The sequence below is a fragment of the Erinaceus europaeus genome, chromosome 6 (genome assembly GCF_950295315.1).
Source record: "Erinaceus europaeus chromosome 6, mEriEur2.1, whole genome shotgun sequence".
Classification (NCBI taxonomy): Eukaryota; Metazoa; Chordata; class Mammalia; order Eulipotyphla; family Erinaceidae; genus Erinaceus; species Erinaceus europaeus.
In genome coordinates this window covers 28,038,937-28,061,412 of record NC_080167.1, presented here as the reverse complement: position 1 = coordinate 28,061,412, position 22,476 = coordinate 28,038,937, and the positions used below count along the sequence as shown (strand labels likewise).

General features: G+C 43.0%; 1 long non-coding RNA gene across 2 annotated transcripts in view; it reads right to left on the bottom strand.

Annotated features, from left to right (window-relative positions):
* Positions 1-22,476, bottom strand: part of LOC132538901 (uncharacterized) — a 95,443-nt gene that overhangs the window by 4,024 nt on the left and 68,943 nt on the right. Inside the window, exon 3 of one of the 2 annotated variants that reach the window (XR_009550205.1) lies at positions 12,263-12,375. This is a non-coding gene — a long non-coding RNA (uncharacterized LOC132538901). Of the gene's footprint in view, positions 1-11,305; positions 12,376-22,476 lie in introns of those variants that run through there. The other variant, XR_009550206.1, reaches the window with a different exon arrangement.

Below are 22,476 nucleotides of genomic sequence, written 5' to 3'. Positions count from 1 at the left end.
TCAAGCTCCTGGTCCCCACCTGCAGGAGGAAAGCTTCACAAGTGATAAAGTAGAGCTTCCTATATTTCCCTATTTCCCCCTCCTTTCTCAATTTCTTTTTTATCTCTATCCAATAAATAAGTAAGTAAATAAATAAATTTTAAGTAATAATAGTAATCAGCCTGGGAAATGGCTCAGACTTACAGATTTGAAACCCTGCTGTGAACCACAGCACAACCTATACTAAAGTGATGTCCTTTCTCTCTCTCTCTCTCTCTCTCTCTTTTTCTCTCTCTCTCTTTCTCTGCCACCCCCCCCCCATCCAGGGTTATCACTGTGGCCAAGTGCCTGCACAACTCCACCATCTCAGTGGCTTTTTTTTCTTTTTCTTTGATAGTATAGGTGAGAGAGAGAGAGAGAGAGAGAGAAGAGAGAGAGAGAGAGAAAAAGAAGGAAAGACACCTTCAGCATTGTTCCTCCACTCGTGAAGTTCCCCCCACAGGTGAGGACCAAGGCCATGAACCTGGGTCACCTGTGATGGCAACACTCTACTAAATGAGCTACCACCCAGCCTCTGCTCACTCTTAAAAAATAAAATTAAGAGGAGTCGGGCAGTAGCGCAGCAGGTTAAGCGCAGGTGGTGCAAAGCGCAGGGACCAGCGTAATGATCCCGGTTCGAGCCCCCGGCTCCCCACCTGTAGGGGTGTCACTTCACAAGCAGTGAAGCAGGTCTGCAGGTGTCTATCTTTCTCTCCCCCCTCTGTCTTCCCCTCCTCTCTCCACCTCTCTCTGCCCTATCCAACAATGACAACAACAATAATAACCACAACAACAAAACAAGGGCAACAAAAGGGAATAAATAAATATTTTTTAAAAAATAAAATGAGCTTGGAGCCTCTGAACACTCATAGGCAGTGGAGAGGAAATCTAGTTTGAAAAGCCAACCCCCTCCTTACACACTCACACTAGGAACAGAGTCTCAAGGTTTCCTTGGCCCCTGCCTGTGCACATGATGACAAGCACCTCCCTGACTTTGTTTGCCCCGCTATTTATAGAGCGGCTGCTTTCCTGCACAACGCCTTGAATAGAAATGTTAAAAGAGCAGCAGCCGGTGCCTGGCAGGAACCTAATAAAGCGTCTGTTTCCAAACAGTCCTGCTTTCTTCTGTCATAAATATTCTTTAGTTCTTGCTCCTTCCTTCTATATTAGCAGCATATTTGCATAAAAACAGGGCTCACTTTGTTCGGAATTTATTTCTCCCTGCTGTTTACCGCCTGCCTGAAGATTCCCAGGGCAGCCTGTGACATTGCCAGCCATGGAGTCACTATAGCCCAATGGTGAGGGCTGTGTGACCTACAGGTGTTGAGAAGATATAAAGGAGGTGACGCTCTCAGGTGAACGCAAAAGCTGACATGCACACACACACACACACAAACACACACATGAATTCACTTATCACATCCTTGAGTGGAGTCTTGGTGGAGCCTGGGAGGCATTGGGGAGTAGCCCTTATAAACTGCATAAACAGATGCCTTTTGGCTCTATTTCCTAGTCCTTTCATCTTTCTGATTTGGATGATGTCTTGGTCAGCTTAGGCTGCCATAACTTAACAGTATCATGTTGAGTGACATAAGCTTAAAAGAGAAGAACATCCCAAAACCTAGATATAGACCAAGTTCTGTGAGAGAGAGCATATGTTCACACTTATCCATAAACTAGTGCAAAATATATACCTGAAAGCAGAAGTACACTAGAGTTTGCAGTGAGTACCCCCCCAACACTTTCTCTCCACTATTCCAACCTTTGGGTCCATGATTGCTCAACAACTTGTTTGGCTTCGTATGTTAACTCTCTTTTCAGCCACCAGGTTCCAGATGCCATCAGGATGCCAGCCAGGCTTCCCTGGACTGAAGACCCCACCAATGTGTCCTGGAGCTCAGCTTCCCCAGAGACCCACCCTACCTGGGAAAGAGAGAGGCAGACTGAGAGTATGGACCGACCAACCAGTCAACGTCCATGTTCAGTGGGGAAGCAATTACAGAAACCAGACCTTCCACCTTCTGCAACCCACAAGGACCCTGGGTCCATACTCCCAGAGGGATAGAGAATGGGAAAGCCATCAGGGGAGGGGATGGGATATGGAGATTGGGTGGTGGGAATTGTGTGGAGTTGTACCCCTCCTACCCTATGGTTTGGTTAATTTATCCTTTCTTAAATAAAAAATAAATTTTAAAAAAAAAAGGAGAAGGACAAATACTGAATATCTCACTCATAGGTGGAAAGCAAAACAGTAAAGGAAAACAGAAGGTGAAACTTGGGCTGTGTGTGATGTATTGCACTGACACAAAGGATTCTGGGGAAGGAGGGATAGGAATTGGGTGGAGAGGGCCTGGGACCATGGTGTATGATGGTGGAAAAGCAGCTAAGTTAGGGGAGAGAGTGTCTTGCAGATACCTATCATGGAAAGATGAGAGGTTGTACCAACAACTGTACTGTAAACCATTAATCCCCCAGTAAGGTGGGAAAAATTAATTAATTTTTAAAAAAAGATACCATAGACTGGAAGATTTTTTTTTTACTTTTTTATTGACGATTTAATATTGATTTACAAAATTATGAGATAACAAGGATATAATTCCACACTGTTCCCACCACCAGAGTTCTGTGTCTCCATTCCTTCCATTGGAAACTGCAGTAGTTCTCTCAAGACCACAGCTATGAGTTGACTATTACTTCTGTAACTATTTATATCTATATATATTTGCCCATTTTTATGGTCTTGCCTTTTCTTTCTTATTTTTATCTTATTGGCTAGAGACAGAGAAATTGAAAGAAGAAGAGGAGGTAGAGAGGGAGAGAGAAAGAGAGAGATAACTGCAGCACTGCTTCATCATTCATGAAGTGTCCCCTCAAAGGTGGGGGCTCAGGGATTGAACCTGGGTCCTTGTGCACTGTAACATGTGCAGTTTTACCAGGTATGCCACCACCCAGCCCTTAGACTGGGGGATTTAAACCACAGATGCATCTCTCAGATTCCTGGAGGTGACTGGTAAGAGCCCTCTTCCTGGCTTTCAGAAGCCTCATTCTCACTGAATGAGCCTCACTTTTGGGAATGGGGGTGAGAAGAGGGGAAAGAGAGTGAGAGAGCTCTCCCTTATGTCTCTTACAAAGACACTAGTCCTACCAATCAGGACCCCATCCTTATCTCATTTAACTTTACCTCCACAAAGGAAAATCACTTTAGGGTTTGGGACTTAAGGAAATAAACTTGGAAAGAACACAGTATTCAGCCTGTAAAAGGATTGCTATCACTGGGATCTCCCCAACCCTTCTTTTGGTGACAAGTGAAGACTTTCCACCTTTCTCAGCTGCATTTGGCCCAGAACTACCGCCTCCTCCTCAGAGTCAGATACAGCTTCCTCTCAGGCCCAGGACAGACATAGGTCTCAAAATGGCTGGGAGCTCAAGTTACCACAAGAAAGCAACTAACAGAGGATAAACCCTGGCCAGGTGGGGGTCTGTGTGTGATGAGCATGAGCTCCATCTGGGTCTGTCCCTTCTCCACATAGGTGGCGGCCTCCCCTGAGAGCCAACTGTGACAAAGCTACTGTGTGACCCCAAGAACGGGCACTCAAGCCCTGAAGGTTCACCCTGAGCCTGGCTGCCCTCACATGTAAATGCCATTGAGCTTTTTTTGTTCATTGTTGCATGTCTAACAATTGGGAATGTTTTACTTGGAACTGAAGCGTAATCCCATCATGCTGTACTTCCTTTGTACTGAACAAGTGTTATTTAATGGGGCCGTTTTGATTGTTTTGGAGATAGGCACATATTTGGAAAGAGGAGGGGTTTGTGAGAGTTGATTATATTGGCCAGCTTCCTTTATTTTTTCTGGGAAATCCTTTTTCCCGTGTGTATAGATGTAAGTCTCGCAGAACCACACAGCATGGGTGTGTGAGACCCCTAGCTGGCTTACCTTCAAGCCTGCATCCCCCAAAGGTCCTGGGAGGCCATGGAGTGGGTGGGAACTGACTCACTGGCACCTCATAAAGTCACACTCAGGTAAAACCATCAGCGTGAGCTTGCCTGTCTCCAAATGCAGCTCCAAAGGCCCTTTGCAGGCATCTGGGGCCCCTTTCCGTTCCTTTCCACAAGCTGTTGCCCCTCCACAAAGAGACCTTTTCTCTCTTAAGGAACATCAACCTTCCATGGAAGAATGGACATTGTCTTTCCTCAGAGGGAAAGAGGCCTCCATCACTTCTGTCCTTCCTTGTATCCGGTTCCTGCTTTCTAAGTTCCTTGAGCAAGCAGCCAGGGAGCTTCTCCCACCTGAAGCCTCCCCTACTGCCACTTATTCCCCCCTCTCCCCTCACTCCAGGAGCCAGCTAGCCCCTGACCTTTCTCCTTCCTGACAGCCAGATTCCCCAGGGGCCACTTCCTCCCTCCCCTGCCTCTACAAACAGCTCTGCTTTCTCTTTCCTCACCTTCAGGTTCTGTCACAGGATGTATTTGTCCAGGATCCGGTATCAAAAGCGACCCAGTAAACTCCCTCAGCAGCATTCTTGGCATTTTGGGGAGGTAGCTTCATGTGGGGTGCAGACCTCAAAGTGTTTGTTAACAGAATCAAGAAGGAGATTGACTTGTCACCCACACGTTCACAGCAAAAGAAAACCTAGACAGTGATGCTGCCAGCCTTCCCTTCCCAGAGCCATTTATTTCCTTCGACTGACTAACACCTCAGGACATGCTCTAGGGACAGGCCTGTCTCTTGCCCCACCTCAAGGCCCAACGAGCAGCAGTATGCTGGTTGACTTGGAAGCTAGAATCCAGAACATTCTTCATGGCTTTTGCAGTCACATTTTCTAGTCACCATCTATAACTTCAGTTCCTTCTAAATCCTGGGGCGGGGGGGAGACACCTGTTTACCTACACAGGAAAGTGCATAAACATGGGCACTAAACCCAAGAAACTTAAACCAAAAACATGAAAACTGCAAGCTGGCCCTGAGAACACAGACCCCTGGGTCCCAAAGCTCTGTGCCTGCCCAGCTTCTCTCTCTCTTTGGGGCTATAGTTGGAGGGCCATTCTGATCACAGGGCCTCCCCCTGCCCTCTGCTATCTTATCCCCATCACTTCTACCAGGAGAGATAAAGAAGTGAGCTCCACTAACTTCATAATTTCATTCTCCTGGGCTATAAGATGTCCTAATAAACTTCACACTTAACCCAACTTTAAGGAAAAGCAGCAGTGTTCTGACTTGAGAGCAAAGGGCACCCAGCTTGAGAGGTGGGCACTGCCCAGCTCAAGTTCCTGGCCAATTCCTCTCCTAATTCCAAAAACTCTTTCCTGATCAATCTTCAATGCCCCCTCCCCACTCTTGGGTTATCCCAGGTAAAATCATCCCTCCTCCCAGCTCCCATTACCCATCCAGTGTTCCCCCAAGAATCAGTCTGCTCCACTTTCCCAGAGGGGCAGTCAGGGAGGGGTAGGCCTGCCTCATCCAAGGGGGCTTCTGCCTCCTCCTATCCCTATGCCCAAAGTAGAAAAGTCCCCTTGTGTGAGCACTTGGTGGGTGATCCTGCAGTCATAGCTATGTGTTGGGAGGAGGGGGTTGTCCAAAGACCAGGGTTTTGGGTTACATCATCTCCCTAGGACAGAAAGATACTAGGCAGACCAGGAAAGCAAGATGGTAGCCATCTTTGTCTGAGGTCTCCCCCAACACTTTCAAGGATGAAGTAATTTGTACTCAAAGGCCACTAACTCTCCCATGGCCACTATGGACTCACGCATGGGGGTGTGCACACACAGGAATCTCCTCTCTTGAGTACACATGTCCTTGAGTTTTTGCCTGTATCAGTGCCCAGGGAAGCCAGCAAATCCACAGGATGGTTTGCTCCCATTCTCAGAAACCTGTCACCAGCCTGGGTGGTGGCTCACTGGTAGAACGTATATATTACCATGTACAAGGCTCTGGATTTAAGGGTTAAAACACCTGCTCCATACCTGTAGGGAGGAAGCTTCACATTCAATGAAGTAGTGCTACTGGTATCTCTCCTTATCTCTGCCTCCTCTCTCTCTCTCTCTCTCTCTCTCTCTCTCTCTCTCTCCATTTCTCATCCCCTAGCCAAGAAAAGGGGGGAAATTATCACCAGGAATGTTGGAATGGTACAGGCATGGAGTCTCATCAATAACCTTGGTGGCAAAAAAAGAAAAAGAAAAGACAAAAGAGAGAAAGAAAGGAAAAGAAGGAGAAAGAAGAAAAAAAAAGTATGGGGGAAATAGTATAGTGGTTATGCAAAAAAACATCATCCATGCACGCATAATATCCCAGGTTCAATCTCCCACACCACCATAAAGCAGAGCTGAGAAGTGCTATGATAAAAATAAACAAATGAATAAGTGAAGAGGAAGAAAAAAAAGAGAACCTGTTACCTAGTGAACCTACATCATTTTACTATCTAACTTCTCCCTCTCACTGTGTAGTGAGAATTAAATGAGATGATACATCAAATATGCCAGCACTGGGTGGTGGTTCACTGGTAGAATGTATACATTACCATGTACAAGGCCCTGGATTTAAGGGTTCAAACACCTGGTTCCTACCTGTAGGGAGGAAGCTTCACATTCAATGAAGCAGTGCTACTGGTATCTCTCCTTATCTCTGCCTCCCCCTCGTTCTCTCTCTCTCTCTCTCTCTCTCCATTTCTCATCCCCATACATGTTCACATACATGTTCACAGACATACATGTTCACAGGCATGTAGACATGTGCTGGCTTCAGTCCTACCTTTGCCCTCAACATTAATTCAGGACTAGATCTGAGGCCTGCACAGAGCAATCTATGTAAACCCTTAAATGTTCCCACAGATGCTCATTCTTGTTAATAATAGACTATGGCCAGCCACTAAGCTAGCTAAAACCTCCACAAGAATGTCCTCACATCTGGCTCTAATTTCCTAAACCCCCCCACAATAAAACATTTTTCTAAAGAGCAAATTCCAAAATAGACCTGTCAGTATACTTACATCTGGAAGGTTTGTTAATAGGCATTATTTGTGTACTTTACATGCTGACCTTCCCGTCCCTCAGAGTTTCATGGGGAGCTAATTGTACAACTCTCCCTCCAGATCTGGGTCCTGAGAGTCACCACTCCCACCTGCCTCTGACCTCTTTCCCCTCCATCCAAGTCAGTTTGTGCATATGAAGTCTGGACTTCTGAGTGGACCCAGCCAAGCTGCAGACTCAGAGAGCAAGTGGACCTGCCTCTAGGGTACTTTCCTCTGATAGCCCAGAGCCACTGTCCCCTCAGACACAGTATGCCTGGTTGGCATGAATCAAACTTTGTGGGATCCAGCCTCATGTCAGAAATCACAGTGGTAAGCCTATTTCTTAGAAACAAAGAAACCCATGGCCTCTCTGATGTAAGGCTCAAGTAAGAGCACCTGCAGGCAAACCAGGCCATGTGTTAGTGGGCTTCTTTCGACTAAAAGATGGAACTAAATAACTGGAGATGCTCCCGTCCCCCCCCCCCACCTCTCCTTTAGCCCAAGTGACATCTGCAATGGAACACAGAGACAACCTCAAAGGAAGGACAGTGCTATCTTTTTAGTAGAAATCTTCCTAAAAAACGTTATGGGACATATACTCAACAGAGTATTACGTAGCAATAAAAAGGGGTGATATTGTGTCTTTAGGGATAAAGTGGATGGACTTGGAAGAGATTATGCTCAGTGAAGCAAGTAAAGAGTTGAAGGACAACTACAGAGTGGTTTCATATCATATAGACATTTGAATATACAGATGTGGGGAAAAATATCAATCTATTGAACTATAGTGGAGAACTATAGTGGTTACCTATGGGGGCAAGGATGGGGACACAGGACTTTGATGAAGGGAATGGTGAAAAAGAAAGAAAGAAAGAAAGAAAGAAAGAAAGAAAGAAAGAAAGGAAGGAAGAAAAAGAGAAAAAGAAAAAGAAAAAGAAAGAAAGCTTCCCACCATGACCTGTGGTTGTCAGAAATGATTTCTTCCTCCATCTTGCCTGAGCTCCTCCTTCAGGCTTCCAGCTCCAGTCTTGGACTGCTTCGGATGGCCAATTCCTCCAGCCCAAATTTCTCATCTGCACTCCAATGTCAATTTCCCAGTTTTCTGTTGGATAATAGATTCTCAACATCCCCTAAAGCTAACACATCCCTTTCCATTTACTGCTCCTCTGAGAGTAGGCTCTTCACATAAACCAGCCACTCAGGGGCTGTTCTGAATAGTTCTTTCTCTCCCCCACCCCTGAATTCACTCATTCTTCAAGTCATAGAAGTTCGTTCCATGTTTCCACCCCTTCCTCTCTACTCCAATGGCAACCACCTCCTGGTTGGCCTCCATGGTTGCTTCATCTACCCTAGCAAAGCCTCCAAAGTGTCTTCTTGCTTACTTACATTAGTTCCCAGCTTAAATCCCTCAGTGGCTCTCTCCAGCCCTTTGATGAGTCACCTCCACCTTTTCCCACCATTGGGACCCCTTTATTCCTCACCTCCAGCTGTACTGAACACTAATGTGCTCCTAAGCCCGCCATGTTACTTCCCACCCATCTCTGCCCACCCTGCCCTCTCCTCATCCTCCCAGCAAATCCACCAGCAGATACCTTCTCTCACTCGAGTCTTTGCTTAAGCAGTTCCTCTCCCTCAGAAGCCTTCCTAGTATAGCAGAACACTCCAATTGCACATCCTGTTTCAGGGCAAGAAGGCAAACATTTTGTGGCTTTGTTTTCTCCTTGTTTGTCCTCCTCTTAATGGACAATTAGATTGCTCCCAGTTTAGGACCAGTACCTAATGCTTCTGAGGTCATTCTTGTGCTTGTTCTGATGCATGCATGGCTACATTCCTGAGGTATTACCTCCAAGCTTTAAGTTTTCTTTGTGGCTAGATCTTTTTTTTAAGGATTTTTTTAAAATTATCTTTATTTATTTATTGGATAGAAACAGCCAGAAATCGGGAGAGAAGGGGAGATGGAGTGGGAGAGAGACGCCTACAGCACTGCTTCACCACTTGTGAAGCTTTTCTCCTGCAGCTGGGCTTGAATCCAGGTCCTTGCCCATTGTGCGCTCAACCAAGTGCACCACCACACAGCACCTGGAAAGATCTTTAATTATGGATTCAATCTATTTAACGGTTATTGTCCTAGTTATGATTCACATTTTTCTTGTAAAGGTTTTGACCAATTGCATTTTTGGGAATTCATATATTTGTCTACATTTTCAAATGTATTAATAGAAAGTTGCTCACAAAATGATCATTGGCAAAGGTGGGCTCTGTTGTAATGCCTCTTTATCACAGCTGACACTGATCATTCTTATTTTCTTTCCCTTCTAATCAATCTTGCTAGGGTTTTAGTTTTTCAGTAAATTTTACTGCTTTTCCAAAAAAAAAAAAAAAACCAACATTAGGTTTTGTTGATATTCTCTACATTGTATCTGTTCTCTAAGTCACTGAATTGCTGTACTTCTCTTAATTTTTTTTTCTTTTTACTTTCTTCTGGGGGTTTAACTACCAGAATATGGGTAACCCTGTATATTAAGACTTTGGTCATTATACTTAGCTGTTATTTAGCATCTAGCACAGATGGGAATATATAGTATTTAGGAAACTCCACAATGAAGAGGAAGAGAAAAAAGGAGAGAAGGGGCAAGGAATAAAGGCAGTTAAAAAGGATAACAGAATTGGAATATAAACTGTACAAATAACTGGACAGTTTAAGATACTTACAGATCATTCTCTATGTAATAAGGAACTTTAACTTTAGGAACTTAGTATTGTAACTCCAAGTACAACTCAAAGTGTGAATTATAAATATTCCTAAAGACTCACAGTGTTTTCCCTGAAAGATTTTTATGGAGTATTACTCAGCACACAACACTGAGGACTTTGCCATGAATCAAATCCCACACACTCACTAGAGAGACAAATATATTTGTCTTTTTATCCTTGCCCTTCAGAAACTCTGTGTATGGGGAGAGGTGGATCTAGACAGTAAACAGATGGGTTCTATCTAACTAGTACCTGTTTAATTTTTTAAGAAAGTTTAATTGAAACACAGCTTTATTGTTCACCTTGACTACTTTCACAGTTCACAGATCAAATTAGATAGTTGCCACAGAGACATATAGCCCAGAAGGGGGAAATATATACAGTTTGAACCTTTACAGAGGAAGTCTGTGACCCTGCCCTAGATATTAGGTCCTGGGGAGGTAGGACTTGGCCTTTTCCATCACGGACAGCATGGAACCTGGCCTGTAGACAAATTTCAAAGCCCTGGAAACTCTCTGGAATTGGACTCACTGGTAGACAAGAATTCTTCCTTGTGTACACATTCTCCTCTGAATATCACTGACCTCTACATAAACTTGTCGACTCATGTCTGGGATCAGCACCTTCCACAGAGACCTCACTTACCACCTTCCTGGTGGGTGGCCAGTGATGAACAATTCCTGAGGTTGAACAATCCACAAACAGAAACCTAAATTCCTGTCAAGAAGTGGAGCTGGTGATTTGAGTCACAGCCAACACCGAGCTTATCTTACATCAAAAATTCCACCCAAAGAAAATTTCACCTTTGGGGCCAGGATTGTGTTAACAATAGTCTTGGAATTTGTGCCCACGATGAATGAAAAAGACATTTTGTTCTCTTGCTGTGGACATTAAATGGTCATCAAGGTGGACAGAAAAGTGAGAACAAATGTGGGGATGGGACAGGCCCAGAGGAATCCTCCAGGGTGGAGACAAATGTCTGTCCCCAGCCACACCAAAAAGCTTGCTAAGGCTTTATTTCTGCTCCAATCCACTCAACCACTTGTCTTCTTCACAACACTCTTGTTTTGTTTTGTTTTATTTTGTTTTGTTTTGTTTTGTTTTGTTTTGTTTTAAAATAGAGATGGCAGGTCTTGACAGAATAACTATGTGAGGTTTCCTTCCTCTGAAGCAAAGCATTAACAGCTTATTTGGGGTTGTAAACTATTAAAAACTTAAGCTGAGTTCGTCAGTGAGGCGGTGCATTTTTGCCCTGGCCATGCTCTTGGAGGGCGAGCAAGCTTTGTGCTTAGTCAGCTCTTATACAGGGTTTGTTGTTTTGTATGTCTCCCTCTCCCTCCCCCATGTGTATGTGTGTGTTTAACTTTTTTTAAAAAAGTGTGGTTTCAAAAAATTTTTTCATTTTTTTTAGTTGCTCAGTAAGTCAAAGTGTCAAAACCGTCTGGGCTGAGAGTAGGCACTAACAGGAAGGCAGGAAACGCAGTCTGTAAGTTTAGAGGGGAAAGGAAACAGAATTTCCATTCAACACCAGCCCTTCTGTACTATCCTGACAACACAATCCAGACAAAGCCAAATGTCCTTTTATTCATCTTAATTTATTGATTTCTGCTAGGCAGTCGGAAGTGCTCAGGGGAGGAAGTTTGGTGAGCCCATAGTTCATACTTTTCATTGTTCTCAAAATTCATGTGGGGGGAAGTTGGGGGAAGGACTGAGGTAGGGGACACAGAGCACATAAACATGGGCATTGGGGGTGGGAGGGTGTGTGTAGAATAACAGGGTGCGCAAAGCAACAGCATGTGCTCTGTGTCTCCACTGCTTTGTGAAAGTAGCCCGTGCAGTTATGTGAAAGCCAACTCAAACCAAAAAAGGAGACACCATAGCATCCCTCACTCGGTCAGTCATCTTGAATCACCAGCCATCCCTGAAACACCTAACTATTGACAGAGGGTGCCCTCCCCCCACCAAAAAAAAAGAAAGAGAGAAAGAAAGAAAGAGAGAAAGAAAGAAAGAAAGAAAGAAAGAAAGAAAGAAAGAAAGAGAAAGAAAGAAAGAAAGATCACTATCCCCAGAGAGCTTGTTAAGAAGTCTATGATAACAAAAACAGAAATCGCCCAGCTGGGTGGAAAATCTCCACCCAAATGTGACATCCTCCTCAGGAAAAGCCAGGTGGGGGAGTCAGGGTGTGGCGAGGAGACCCAGAGATCACCCTGCATGAGGGAAACATTTGGCCCTGAGAAGGTAAAGATAGTTGGGTTTTTCAGAGATCAGTTTTCCATTCAGCTGCCTCCACAAGGCCTTTGGTTGTCACCAAGTTGGTTATTTTCATGAAGGCTCATTATGAAACTGAAACCTACCTCAGAGGACGATGAGAAATCAGCAGCCCATTGCACAAGTTCAGAGTTGTGCAGAAGGCCTCCAACATTCTCTCCTGTGTCTGTGAAGTGACCTCCCACTGTGGGCTTCCCTCTTTTCTAGTTGCTTACCTCTCACTTGCAGGTCCATCAGCGGTCAGAGTCCCTTCAGTGCAGACAGTCCCAGGACATGCACCAACAACCTTGTCTGCTTGGTGTTCCCCCAGGTGCCTGATGCCAGCAGCCTATAGGACATGACTACCCTGAGCCCCATCACCACCACCACCAATCTCTCCCAACTCTGCCTCCCATTTCTGGTCCACTGCTGACTTCACTGTCTCTGAGATTCCTGTTAGTTCTTCTGCACAAGGTAGAGCATATGGTTTGCTACACAAAGGCCCTTTGCTACACATTTGGGCCCTTGGCACTACACAGAGCATCAGGTCACCAGGGGAAGCTCCTGTACCATGGTACCTCTGTCTCCCCACCTTTCTCCATAAATACAATATATATATATATATATATATATATATATATATATATATATATATGAAGAGAGAGAGAGAGCACACCAAGCAATGGCATATCTGGTAAAGTATATACACACACACCCACTTGCAAGGGAAAAGCTTCATGATCAGTGGAGCAGTGCTACAGGTATCTCTCTCTTTCCATTTCTCTGTCTCTATCATTAAAAAAAAAAAAGACAGACAGACAGATAAATATTTAAAGAATTTAAAAGTCAGTCCAGAATCTGTGAACTCATACATGCATGATGTCTGACTTCCATCACAAGAAACTTAACCTGATAGCCCCATACCAGGCCCTGTGTTGACCTGGGCTTCATCTCAGGAGAAGTCCTTCTGTTAGGTATCTTCCTTTGCGGTGTGTCCCTCTTCTCCACCTATACATAGGCCTCCTGGTCTCTAGCCTGGCCTGTTAGAGGCTCTCAGTCCCTTCAGATCAGTTGTCCAGTTTTCTCTCTCATTAACTACCAAACAAAGCATCAAAGCCGTCAGAAGAGATGCTATGTTCTTCCACAACACTTCTATAAGTATCCCTCCTCTTACCCCTCATCCTAAACCCACCTACACATCCATCACCTTCTCATCTGCCTCATCAATGCTTCAAATTCCAACCCAAGCTGGCCTCCTTGCTATAACTTTTCCTGAATCCCTATCAATTCTCCTCTCCCTGAAATCTGTTGACTCTTACTACCCAAATAGTCTCTTGTTGGTTTGTTTTGCAATGGTCTCTTCTCTCTATTTTATTTATTTACAGGGCATTTTTAAATTTGGGATTTACTGTGGTTTACAAAATTGTAAGATTACAGGGTGTAGTTCCACACCTCACCCACTGCCAAAGTTCTGTGCCTTCACTCGCCCATAGTTCTCAGTCTGATCCAGCTTTCTGGTCCTTTTTCCAACTGTGACACCATCCCCCTAGACAATAGCTTAGGTCAACTGCATATTAGATGTCAGGCACAGGCAAAAATTAGTTGGGTCATGGGACCCTTGGAATATACCTAAAATAGACCTACTAGCTTTTTCCAAAATGGAGACCCCAAATCTCCATCCGCAATAGTCTTGTCTTTAGGTTCATGATTAGTCAACAATTTGTTCTGCTTTATATCTTAACTCTTTTTCAGCCACCAGGTTCCAGATGCTACCATGATGCCAACCAGACTTCCCTGTGCAAATGACCCCACCAATGTGTCCTGGAGCCCCACCTCCCCAGATCCCTGCCCCACTAGGGAAAGAGAGAAACAAGCTAGGAGTATGGATCAACCTATCAATACCCATGTTCAGCAGAGAAGCAATTAAAGAAGCCAGACCCTCCTTCTGCACCCCATAATGACCCTGGGTCCCCTCCTATCCTATGGCCTTGTCAGTGTTTCCATTTTATAATTAAAAACTTTAAAAAAAAAAAAAAAGTAAACAAACTGTCACTGAATTTTTACTTATTACAGTGGGCCAGCTTTTTTTTTATTACCAAGACTTGACCTCTCCAAACTGAATTTTTCAGATGACAGACAGAGGGAGAGAAGGGGAAGATAACCCAGCACAAGAGCTCTTTCCACTGTGGAAGGGGTTGGCATCCAACTGGGGCATGCCCATGACAAAGCAAACACATTAACCAGATGAGTTACCTTGCTCATCCAGGGCCAATATCTTTTTTTTTAATTTTTAATTTTTATTAGTGATCCCCTCCATTGAAGCTTCCCTATTCTTTATCCTTTTCTGGGAGTATGAACCAAAATTATATATATATATTAATTATAAATACATATAATTAATTATATATATATTCTTATTAGCAATATAATAATGGGGTATGATTCCATACAATTCAATTCCCACCACCAAAGTTCCATATCTTCCCACTTTAGAGATTTCCCTATTCTTAGGGCCAGACAGTTGCACATGTATTACAAAGCAAAAGGATCCCAGTTCAAGCACCTGGCTCCCCACCTGCAGAGGAGTTGCTTTGCAGGTGGTGAAGCAGGTCTTCAGTTGTCTTTCTCCTCCCTCTCTATCTTTCCCTCCTCTCTCAATGTCTCTGTCCTGTCCAACAACAACAGCTTTAGCAACAATAATACCAACAACAACAATGAAAAAAAAATGGTTGCCAGGAACAGTGGATTCATAGTGCAGGCACTGAGCCCCAGCAATAACCTTGGAGCAAAAAAAAAAAAAAGAAGAAGAAGAAGAAGTTATTTCTCTGCTCTTTATCCCTCTGGTAGTATGAAACAAAGATCTTTATGGGAAGCAGAAGGTGGAATATCTGGCTTCTATAACTGCTTCTCCACTGGACATGGGTATCTACCTTTCTCTCCCCCTCTCTGTCTCCTATCCAACAACGGCAACAACCAGAATAATTACAATAAAACAACAAGGGCAACAAAAGGAATAAATAAATATTAAATAAATAAATAAAATTTTAAAAGATAGGATAGACATTACTAAATGCTCAGTGGATCAGTCAATCAAGAGGACTTACTGATTATTCACATCTACACACCCAATGAGAGGCCATCTAAATACATCAAACATCTACTGAAATAGCTACAGCAATATATTAACAGCAAAATAGTAATAGTAAGGGATTTCAATAACCCTTGGATGTTAGACCAGAAACTATCAAATACTTAGAGGAAAATGTTGGTTCTTTTCCATCTAAATTTTAAAGGCATCTTCTGTGAAATAAATCTAATTACAAAAAAAGTTGAACAATAAATACAAAGCAGAACTTGGACTGGGTCTGGTGTATTGCACCAAAGTAAAGGACTCTGGGGTCATGGAGGAGAGTTTTGGGTCCTGGAGCATGGTGATAGAGGAGGACCTGAAGGGTGGTTGAATTGTTATGTGGAAAACTGAGAAATGTGAACAGGGGCAGATGGCATAATGGTTATGCAAAAAGACTCCTATTCCTGAGTCTCCAAAGTCTCAGGTTCATGGTGAATGAACCCATCTTGGATAGTGCTCGAAGAAATTATGTTAAGTGAGATAAGTCAGAAACAAATGGATGACTATAGGATGATCTCACTTATAGACAGAAGTTGAAAAACAAGGTCAGAAGGGAAAACACTAAGCAGAACTTGGACTGGAGTTGGTGTATTGCACCAAAGTAAAAAACTCTGGGGTTGGGGGGAGGGAGAGTTTGGGTCATGAAATATGATGGCAGAGGAGGACCTAGTGGGGGTTATATTGTTATGTGGAAACATTGTGCATGTATAAATTATTGTATTTTACTGTTGACTGTAAACCGTTAATCCCTCAACAAATAATTTTTAAAAAATAGAATAGGCAAGTTTCCAATGGAAGGGATGGGACACAGAACTCTGATGGTGGGAACTGTATAGAATTGTACCTCATGTTATCTTAAATCTTGTTAATTGCTATTAAATCACTAATAATTTTTAAAAGAAAATATAGAAATTATTGTTGGAGAGGGTGGGCTCTTTAATTAGAGCACACACATTTTCATACAGGAGGACCTTGGTTCAAACCCCATGTCACCACAGAGGACTGCATGCAGGGGGAAGCTTCATGAGCAGTGGGGCCATTCCTCCTCTCTCTCTCTCTCTCTCTCTCTTTTTTATCTTTTTCTATGTAGAGTAGAAAGGAAAGGAAGGCAAGAAAAAAAGGGGAAAAGGAGAAAAACATGGTCCCCAAGAGTGATGGTCCTTGTGGAAGTGGAGGGGATTATTTCCTATACTTCCTTGTATCAAAAACCAAGGTCCCCTGCAAACTCACTTGCAAACTCAGAAAAGGTTTTTCTTCCTGAAAACACCACTTTCAGATTACTGTTACAGCACATTGGAGAAGTCTGCAATGAATGTGACCACCAAGAATGCAGGTGCCAGCCCTCCCAACCCCTCCCAGCACCTTCCCCTGTGGTTCAAGCACAGATCACTTCCCCCCACTGTATACTCCAAGTCCAAGGTCTTGGTCTTTATCTCTCAGGAAGACTCCACCTACCTCTAGCAAAAACAATAGTCTGAAAACTAAAGCAAAAGCCACACTATATTGAAAAAAAGATTTATCTTAAACTTCCAAAGAAAAGTCTTTAAATATCTAGAGCTGAACTAAATAGTTATGAGAGGAGACAGAGAATTTGGGTAGTGCAGAAAATATATTTTTATGGACCCCTCTCCAAGAGAAAAAAAGGTATTATGGATTTTAATAGTAGAAGACAAAAATCCATAAGAATATAATTTAGACACTGGGGGAATGTTTTCAAAAAGTTTAACCCACACTTCCAGTAAAAATGCCAGTAGGATGAGGCAATGGGAATTTCAGAAATCCCAGGTGAACTGGCAAAAAGTAGAGAAGAGAGAATATCTTTTAAAAATATCATTAGGGAGTTGGGCAGTAGCACAGCAGGTTAAGTGCACGTGGCGCAAAGCTCAAGGACTGGCCTAAGGATCCCAGTTCGAGCCCCTGGCTCCCCACCTGCAGGGGAGTCACTTCACAAGCAGTGAAGCAGGTCTGCAGGTGTCTTTCTCCCCCTATCTGTCTTCCCCCCCTCCATTTCTCTCTGTCCTATCTAACAACAACGATATCAGTAACAACAACAATCCCTACAACAATATAACAACAAGGGCAACAAAAGGAAATAAATAAATATTAGGATATATATATCATTAACCATATTATATATTTCTCACTTGTGGGGCTGCATCTCCTCAAATGAGTCAGTTTCTTGGGACCAAATAATGGCAGACATGTACATGGGCCTCATAACCACATAACCTGCTAGAAATAAAACATGAAGGGGACAGGTGATAGAGCAGCAGGTTAAGTACACATGGCACAATGCGCAAGGACCAGCATAAAGTATCCCAGTTCGAGTCCCTGGCTCCCCACCTGTAGAGGGGTCACTTCACAAACAGTAAAGCAGGTCTATCTTTCTCTCCCGCTCTCTGTCTTCCCCTCCCTTCTCCATTTTCCTCTGTCCTATCCAACAACAATGACATCAATAACAATAATAGTAATAACCACAACAATAAATGATAAAACAACAAGAGCAACAAAAGGGGAGGAAACAGCCTTCAGTAGCAGTGGATTCGTGGTGCAGGCACCGAGCCCCAGCAAGAACCCTGGAGGTAAAAAACTAAAATAAAATATATTTAACTCAAAAGTCACTCCTTTATTATCTGCCTCTTCACACATATAAAGCTTTTGAGAGATCATATTTGAGTCGAAATGTGGGAGAATCTGTTAGACTCTATTTTAATTTTCAATGCTTTTTGGAGCAATTCTATTTATGGGCAAGGGCTGTTTCTTGCTTGATTTGTTTGATTGAGGATGTGTGCATGGCACCAGGTCTTCATATGTGTACAGTTCCACTGCTCCCAAGTCAACATTTTTCTTTCATTCTTTTTCAGACAGGGAGAAGAGATAGAAAGAGGGAGAGACATCACAGCACCCTCCATGGAGCACCCCTCCGGTGCTCCAGGTTATAAATCCAGAGCCTACTTAGTGTTTGATAGGCACAAACTCTACCAAGTATGCTATTGGCAGGTACTTGACTCTTAGAGGACTTGCATACCTGAACTCTCCCCCTAACCCCACCTCTACCCCAGTCCCGAAAGGTACTGCCAGAGCTTAGCAGTACCTAGTTCTATATATCTGTCCTCTAGCAGTCTCTCCTCATAATAAATATTTTTTAAAAGAAGCCATTACCTTCCCCACCTAAAATAGTGAATTTCATTATATATGTAAATAACAATTGGGCCCTTTTATACATTTAACTTAGATTTGTAATCTAAGTTGGGTCTTTTTTTCCCCATTTCTTAAAAACATGTTTGATATTTCATCATTACCCATAAGGCATAACAAATGGTATTTTGGGGAACTGGGCAGTAGCAGAGGATTAAGTGCACATGGCATGAAGCACAAGGATGGGTGTAAAGATCCTAGTTCAAACCCCAGCTCCCCACCTGCAGGGGGACGCTTCACAAGTGGTGTGCAGGTGTCTATCTTTCTCTCTCCCTCTCTGTCTTCCCCTCCTCTCTCCATTTCTCTCTGTCCTATCCAACAACGACAGCAATAACAACAAGGGCAACAAAAGGTAGAAAATGGCCTCCAGAAGCAGTGGATTCTTACTGCAGGCACTGAGCCCCAGTGATAACCCTGGAGGCAAAAAAAAAAAAAAAGGGCATTTTCTTTCATGAAGTAGAAGGAAAAGGAGGAAGGTGAAATGGCCAATATTAAGATGATGATACAATAGGGGCATAAATCATCAAAAGTGCACTGTAACTTTCTTAATTGCCTTGGAAAAAAATATGGCATCATCTTTAAAAGGGTATAAAATGAGGCCAGGAGAGACCTCACCCAGCAGAACACACACTTAATCATGCTAGAGGACCTGGGTTCAAGATCTTGGCCATCACATGGGAGCACCATGCAAGGGGGGAGGTTTTAGGATCAGTAGTGCAATCCTGCTGTATATTTCTTTCTCTCTCTCTCTCTCGCTCTCTCTCTCTGTGTGTGTGTGTGTGTGTGTGTGTGTGTGTGTGTGTGTGTGTGTGTGTGTGTGTTTCTCTCACCCATTATCTAGAAAGAATTTTAAAAGGTGGGGGGGCAGTGGGGCTGGGAGGTGGTGCACAGGCTCAAGCTCCCGGTTCCCACCTGCAGGGGGAAAGTTTTGCAAGTGGTGAAGCAGTACTGCAAGTGTCTCTCTTTCTCCCTCCCCATTCCTTCTCAATTTCTATTTTTTTTTTATTTTTAAATCTTTATTTATTGGATAGAGACAGCTAGAAATGAAAAGGGGATGGGGTGATAGAGAAGGAGAGAGACTGAGAGACACCTGCAGCACTGCTTCAGCACTTGCAAAGCTTTCCCCCTGCAGGTGGGGACCGGGGGCTTGAACCCAGGTCCTTGCACATTGTAATACATGCACTCAACCAGGTGCACCACTACCCAGCCCCACTTCCTAATTTCTGATGGTCTCTACACAATCAATAAATAAAGATAATGTAAAAAATTTAAAAACAAAACAGTGAGACTTGAGCATCAGGAAAAATAAAGATACAAAGGCAGATTAGGGACACCATCTTATTAGTGATTTATATCGATTTACAAAATTACATGTCAACAGGGGTATAAACCCACTCCATTCCCACCACCAGGGTTCTGAATCTTCAGTCTCCCCACTGAAAGCCACCACAGTTCCCCTAAGGTTATAGACATAGGCCAGCCATCATCTCTACAACTATCTATATCTACATTTATACATAATTGCTCCCTTTTTCTTCCTGATTCAATCCTCTCCCACCCCAAAGCCACTCATGACAATACAACTACCTCTATATGTCCTTTTCCTTTTCCTCCTCTCTCTCTGGGTGCTGATGGAGCTGGAGTTCAGAGCCCTTCTATCTTCATCCTATCACTTCTCCCCTGCTGGGAGTATGGACCAAGGTTGTTTTTATAGTGCAGAGGTAGGAGTTCTGTCTTCTGTAATTATTTCTCTGCTGGACTTGGGTGTTAGCAGGTCGATCTATACCCCCAGCCTGTTTCTATCTTTCCCTAGTGGACCAGAGTTCTGGAGAGGTGAGGTTCTGGGACACACTGGTGAAGTTGTATGCCCAGAGAAGTCAGGGTGGAATCATGGTAGCATCTGCAATTTGAGGGACACCATCTTTGTAGCATACATTTGCTAAAAACGCATAGTTTCACTTTCTGTTTGTAATGGCAAAAAGTACAAATAAAGGAGTTTCATAATCCACAGATGAGTCAGAGAGTGGAGGCTGAGACAAGCAAGGCTGCAGACTCCACTGACAGTGATGAAACTGGTCACAGATTTGAAGACTCATGCCCTAAGTCTTCAGAGAACGGTAGCCTCAATGCCTTTTCTCAAACTTCAAATTTGGTACATGGCTGTTATCTTTCCGTGGACCATAGGAAAATGTTATTCTCTGGTCAACAATTTGTTTGGTTTTGTATGTTAACTCTCTTTTCAACCACCAGGTTCCAGATGCTAGCATGATGCCAACAAGACTTCCCTGGACAGACAGCCCCACCAATGTGTCCTGGAGCCCTTCCCCACTAGGGAAAGAGAGAAACAGACTGGAAGCAACACCCATGTCCAGCAGGGAAGCAATTACAGCAGCCAGACCCTCAACCTTCTGCATCCCATGATGATCTTGGGTCCATACTCCCAGAGGGATAAAGAATAGGAAAGCTATCAGGGGAGGGGATAGGATACGGAGAGCTAGTGGTGAGAAATGTGTGAGGTTGTAGCCCTCTTATCCTATGGTTTTGTCAATGTTTCCTTTTTATAAATAAAAAAATTTTTTTAATGTTATTCTCATAACCATGCCATCAGCACTGACTCATTCATAGTATTTTGTCACAAGATGTGTTTGTTTGCTATGTTATTTCATTTTTTATGATACCTAACCCTGGCAGTCTACATGAGTAAACAAATTTAAGTATTAAAACAGAGGTGAATGGAAATAAAGAAGCCTGTTAGTCTGATCATCCTAATTGTTTTATAAACCTAAAAGGGAAAAATTCTTCACAATTGCAAAGCAGAGAAGAGGGACACCCTCTCTTCATCAGAATTATGCATTTATTAAAGACTTCAATCTCTGTCTTTCTATATTTTGATGAAGCAGATGAAAAAATTAGAAAGCGTGATAAGCTCGAGCCTACCAGAGATATGTTTAAAATCTGTAGGGGGCCAAGGTAGTGTTGCACCTGGTTAAGTGCACACACTGCAGTGTGCAAGGTTCCAGGTTCAAGCCCCTGGTCCCCACCTGCAGGTGGGAAAGCTTCATGAGTGGTGGATCAGGGCTGCAGATGTTTCTCTGACTCTCTCCCTCATTGTCTTCCCTTCCCCTTTCAATTTCTCTCTTTCTCTTTCCAATAATAAATAAATAAAAACATTTAAATTTTTAAATAAAATAAACAAAAAAGAAAATATGAATCTGTGTTTACAAAAAAAAAAGATATTCCAGAGTCATGTGTGATGCTGATGGACTGTTAAGTGGGATTCAAATGGTGTCATTTACCTCAGACGCAGGCATATTGAAAATCAGAAATAGATGGAAGAAAACTTGGAATTCTTGTATGTAGGTCTAACATCTACATTTCTGGAGGAATTGTTTTTTCATCTCCCTTCCATCCTTCTACACATTGTTTGCACAATGACTGAAAATTATTAGTTGGTGAATAAATAAGAGTTACGAGAGGGCAAAGGTAGACAGCATAATGGTTATGCAAAGAGACTCTCTTGCCTGAGGCTCCAAAGCCCCAAATTCAGTCCCCTGCACCACTGTCAGCCAGAGCTGAGCAATGCTCTGGCAAAATTTTTTTTTAATTATTTTTTTTTTTTAAAAAGTAGTTATGGGACATATACTCAATGGAATACTACTAAGTAATTTAAAAAGATGATCTCGTATCTTTTAGGACAAAATGGATAGAACTGGAGGTGATTGTGGTTGGTGAAATAAGTAATAAAGCAAAGGAGAACTACTGGATGGTTTCATTCATATGTGGAATATAAAGAATTGGAACATATGAAATTGATTAAAAAAAGTGATAATAATCAACTCAACCTTGAGAAAACTCCAGTTTATAGTCATACCAACCTGAACAAGCCTGATCTCAAGAAAACTCCAGTGGTTACTTGGGGCAGGGCAGAGGGCACAGAACTTTGGTAGTGAAAGTGGATAGAACTACACCCATATCATCTGATAATTTTTGTAAATCACTATTAATTTACTAGTAAAAAGTAAAATTTTATAAATGAAAATTGTTAGATCCAATTGGCTAATAAGAACGGCTATTTTTCCTAGTACTGAGAGGTATGTAAGCAGAGATTTCTCAAAAGGAATA